The 5595-nt window shown below is 42.6% G+C and overlaps 1 pseudogene; it reads right to left on the reverse strand.

The window, feature by feature from the left end:
• Window positions 1–1230: 1230 nt before the first annotated feature.
• LOC124076696 (tetratricopeptide repeat protein 19, mitochondrial-like) lies at window positions 1231–2338 on the reverse strand (annotated as a pseudogene).
• Between the last annotated feature and the right edge of the window lie 3257 nt (window positions 2339–5595).

Here is a 5595-nt window from a genome sequence, read left to right on the forward strand (position 1 = left end):
GCACACATATGAACCAAAAATGTCAGTTTACCAGCTCAATTTCCACTCCACTCCCAAATGCATCTGAACAATATCAGTGTTCCTTCATGGCACCTAGAAAAACTGTCTTTTCTCTTAGACAAATGGCTATCTGCAAGACTACTGAGGTAAGAAAATCCAACTATGTATCTTGAATTCACATACTTTGAGGCAGGGCAGAAAAGCTCTTTCAACACAGCAGTCTATTCATGTAAAGTCATCTGACCTGATACTTTCCCCATGGCTAAGAATCTCATTCGTTCCCCATTTTACAGATGAGGATACTGAGATCCTAAAATAAAAAAAGCCAGGCCTAAACAGAATCCAGGTCAGTGCTACTACACCACTGGCACACATCAGAATTATTGGGAATTTTAAAATCTACATTGATAGGGCCATATTCTGAGTCAGAAGGTCTAGGGTACAGCCCAGACATAGATTTAAAGAGGATCTGAGATGACTCAGTTGTGTGACCTCAGTTGCAAAGGGAGTCCAATGTTCCGAGATAGCACTGACATGTAAGAGGTCCCATCATTCTTCCCCACCACCATTATCAGTTACATGTGACCAGATATATAGTTCACTTTTATTTATAATCCAAAGGCTACCGCACTTTCAACTGCCTAATTCCCACTTTAAAACTTCATGATGGGTGCAGAGAAACTAAGGTAATACTTTTCCTAATCTATGTGTTTAAATCCCTCTGTGCTTCATGGAATAGGGAAGAGGCACGACTCACTGTAATTACCCTTTGCCATGAAACAGGTAGCTGTGGTCTGCCAGATATTGACAAAGTAAGAGAAGAAAAGGGAGCAAATCAGTGGACCAAAATCTTTTGGTAGAGATGCGAGGCATAATTATCACACCCCAAACCCACAACCCAGAGGAAACGTGGCCCATCTTCATCTATAATTACACGTAGACCAGCCTGGACAGCACCTAACCTTATGTTACAATGGAAAGCATCACTTAAAGTCAGTCCTTAGAGGTCATCATTAGTCGAGGGTGAAAGTTGTTTTTCTTGTAAAAACAAGTGTGGCGGTTTAATACACCTTGTCATTCACCAAGGCTAAGTTGAGGAAACCTGAGCACCAAGAACAGCGGATTTACACTATTGATTTGGGTGCCACAGACACTGGAATAACAGTTATTCCTTTGGGTTCCTAGGAACATCCATCCCTACAACAAAAATGGGTTTAGAGCTTGATAATATTAAGTCAAAGATCTACTTTTTCTTGACAGCTCAGCCGATTCTTCCCTGACGTGCTGTACAGAAACCTCATCTCGTTTCAATGCTTCCCGGTAGATCTCTTCTGCTTGTGTATATCCTTCTCTGCCTATCAAAATTGCAGCTAGATTGCAGCACAGGACGATTTGTCTACCATGCCAGATCTGATGCCCTTTGCACATAAATATAGGCCTCATCGAAGTGCTCAACTCTGTGCATCCAGAGTAGTAGCCAGGTCATTCGTGAGCACAATGGTCTGTGAGTATCTTTCTCCTTGTATTTCTTCAGAAATCCGCAGAGCTTCCCCAGACACCCTTTGTGCCTATGATGGCTGTTTGAGAACAGAAGGCAGCAGGCACAGGAGTCTAAGCACATGCCCAGAAGGGGGTGGGTATTGTCTTTTTCTTCCACTGACATAACGTCTTCTGCTATTTCTTTTTCTTGTTCAGTTCTTTCCTTTAGAGGTGAAATGCAGAATTCATGGCCAGTGAGAGGAAAGCCTTGTCTATTTGAGCAGCATAGATACTGGCCAGTTTTAGGGAGATTTCAACTATTGTATTGCCTCCCTGCTTCATTCCCCCTCCAAGCAGGTAACTCATTGTTGCTTTCAAAAGTTGTTCTGCAATTTCTAGTTGACCTCATATAGTATGTGAAGGTGGCCATCACATCATTAAGTGATGGCTTTCTGGTTATGGCTCTGATAGGGAAGGCAAAGAGCATCATGCAAAAAGAGCACAGCCTCTTCTGGCTCATCTTCATGATGCTCAAATTGGCTGCTTCAGCAGCTGGATGATCTCAGCCTCTGCCTGGTCCACCACACGCTTGCACCCCTGGTGGCAGCCCGGCCCACTCCTTGCTGCGCAACCTCATCTGTCACAGCAGGTCTTGAGAACCAGGCGAGCACTGCAGCAGTGGCAGCAGGACCAGGCCACAGATGTGTAACATGACTCGGGGTGGTGGCGCCTCTATCTCAGGCACCCAGCCTCATGCAGGCCTGGGGAGCAGGTGCACCAAGTAGCCCTGCTACCAGTAACGCTGCTCCATGGCCCGCTGTGGGCCTCAACCCAGGCTCCAGCTCGGGAGCTGGTACATGCTCTCACGGTATCCTCTGGGCAAAGGAAAGGTTTGTTTTGGCTCAAGGTTTCTGAGTTTTCAGTCCATGGTCATTTGGCCTTACTGTCTTTGGGCCTGTGGTGAGGCCATGTCAAGAGCTCATGGCAAAAGAAGTTGCTCATCTCCTAAAGGCCAGGAAAGATGGGGGTGGAGAAAGAAGAGAGAAAAGAGGAGCTAGGTTACACTATCTCCTTCAAGTGCATGCCCTCAATGATCTAACTTTCTTGCACGAGGCCCCACTTCCTTCAGGCTCCATTCCCTCCATATCACACAACAGGCTGGCGACTAAGCCTTGAACACATGGGCCTTCGTGGGCCTGTGTTAGTCGGCTTTCTGTTACTGTGACAAAGTACCTGATAAATGAATTTAAAGGAGGAAAGGTTTATTTTGGCTCATGGTTCCAGTGGTTTCAGTTTATTGTCTCTGGTTCCATGGCTTTGGGCCTGAGGTAAGACAGAACACCATGGCAGAAAGTCGTGTCAGAACAGAGCTTCTTGCCTCAGGGTGAATGGGAAGGAGAGAGGGGGGGGCATTTATAGAGAAGATACCCTTTTCAGGGGAATTCCCCTAGTGACCTATGCCTCCAATGAGGCCCCGAAATCTCCCAGCAGTCTTATCAATTATGAATCCATCAATGGATTAATCCATTGTCGACATCAGAGCTTTTACATTATCTGCGTCTATTTGAGGAATACAGGATTCGCAGGACAACCATACTCCAGTTTGTCTGTTTTCAACATTACATATGGCATGCTGCATCATCTCAAGAACCTATGACCCTATGGAGTCCATCTGAAAACATAAATGAGGACCCAAACATAGTACAGAAATACTTAAGTCAAAAGTTCAGGGAAAAATGCCTATTCCTAGGCTCTTTGGAAACTGAACTTTCTACTTTTAACTCATTCAGATATGTGATCGTCTCCTTTTCCTCACTATTAGATTTTGTTCTGGAACATGCAAGCCTTCATGACTTACATCTGTGCAAAATAGGGATGATTGGAGGGTCCGAGCAGAACAACTCAAGCCGCACTCTGCTATCAGTGAGCCAGTGAGTAACCTGCATCCCTGGAACCACAGCCATTTGCCCACCATGTGATCAGGTGTCACAGGTGATCCTGTAAGAGTCTTCCTGCACTATTGAGCCTTGGACTTGAGGGGGAAGCCTGTGATCCTTTGCCTGCCGGTTGTTTCTTGGTGGGATATGTTGTGTGCATTGAATCGTGGTGATAAGGATGTGGATCCAGGGATTGAGTGACATGGCCACTCCTGCCACTGAACAAGGGAACCATGGAAATCAATTAGTAGAATGAAAATGATGCCCCCCGTCCCCACCCCATTTTCTTCCTCAAACTATTTGAAGGTAGAGATATTTTACTTCTCTCACCTCTACACACTCATGCTCATCAAAATGAAATTCACCACAATAACTTTGCAGGATGAAAACCCAGTTCCCAGGATGGTGCCCAGTACAATGGGATTGATCTAGACTCCTGGTCCATCACTGCCCTCCCCAGATTTGATCATGGCTCATCACTTCTGCAAGAGGAGAGTGAGGGCACGTTTGGGAAAAGGAAGCTTGAAAATATGACTGTTTATTTTTCTGTCCTCATTCTGAAAGAATTGAGCAGAAATCTAGGATCACAATTGGATTTTGCAGACACAAAGTAGGAATATTAAGATTTTATCTGGGATATTCATTTCTTTTGTTCTTTTTAGATATACATGACAGTAGAGTATATTTTGACATATTATACTTACATGGACTATAAATTCCTATTCTTTTTTTGTGGTTGTATATGTTATAAAGTTATGCTGGTCACGTATTCATATGTAATCATAGGAAAGTTATATCCAAAACATTCTGCTGTATTTCCAATTCCCATTCCCCTGCCTTCCCTTCATTCTCTTTTGTCTAAACCACTGAACTTCTGTTCTTCTCCCAATACCTTTATTGTGACTCAGCATCCACATATCAGAGAGAACACTTGGTCTTTTTTTGGGGGGGATTGTTTTATTTCACTTAGCATGATAGTCTTCAGTCCATTCATTTACTGGCCAATGCCACAATTTCATTCTTCTTTGTGGCCAAGTAATATTCCATTTTGTATATATAACACATTTTCTTTATTCATTCATCTGTTGAAGGGCACCTAGGTTGGTTCCATAGCTTAGCTATTGTGAATTGAGCTGCTACAAACATCAATGTGACTGTACCAATATAGAATGCTACTTTACATTTTTTGGTCTATGCCAAGGAGTGTGATAACTACGTCAAATGGTGGCTCCAATTCAAGTTTTCTGAGGTATTTCCATACTGCTTTCCAGAGTGGTTGCACCAATTTGCAGTCCCACCAGTAATGTATGAGTGTACATTTCCCCCCACATCCTCCCCAACATTTATTGTTACTTGTATTCTTGATTGTTGCTCTTCTGACTGGCGTGAGATGGAATCCCAGTGTATTTGCATTCCTCTAATTGCTAGAGATGTTTAACATTGTTTCATATATTTGTTGATTATTATATTTCTTCTATGAAGTTCCTGTTTAGTGCCCATTTTTAAATTGAGTTTTTGGTTTGGGTTTTTTTTTTTTTTTTTTTTTTTTTTTTTTTTTGTGTGTGTGTGTGTGTGTGTTAAGTTTTTTAAGTTCTTTATGTATCCTGGAGATTAATGCTGTATCTCAGGTGCAGGTGGCAAAGATTTTTTTCCCATTCTGTAGGATCTCTCTTCATGTTCTTGATTGTTTCATTTGCTGTGAAGGAGATTTTTAGTTTGATACCATACCATTTATTTGTTCTTGATTTTACTTTTTGCACATTTAAGAGTCTTATTGAGGAATTCAGTTCCTAACCCAAAATAATGGAGATTTGGGACTACTTTTTTTTTTTCTAGTAGACAAAGTGTGTCTGGTCAAATGCATAGGTCCTGGATCCACTTTGAATTGTGTTTTATGCAGGATGAGAGATAGGTGTTTAATTTCATTTTGCTACATATGATTTCCAGTTTTCACAGCACCATTTGTTGAAGAACCTATATTTTCTCCAGTGGATGTTTCTGGTGCCTTTGTGTAGTATAATATAACTGTATTTATGTGAGTTTGTCGCTGTGTCCTGTATTCTGTACAGTTGAGAGCCACAGTTTAGTCAGAATGAAGCCTGGCATTTTTGCCAGAGGGAATGGTTGAAAGGTGACCCTGCTCCGGGGATTAGGGCGGATCCTGCTGGGATTAGGGCGG

Source organism: Marmota monax, unplaced genomic scaffold (assembly GCF_021218885.2).
Source record: "Marmota monax isolate L192 unplaced genomic scaffold, Marmota_monax_Labrador192_F-V1.1 WCK01_AAM20220418_F8-fsc00050, whole genome shotgun sequence".
In the NCBI taxonomy this organism is placed as follows: Eukaryota; Metazoa; Chordata; class Mammalia; order Rodentia; family Sciuridae; genus Marmota; species Marmota monax.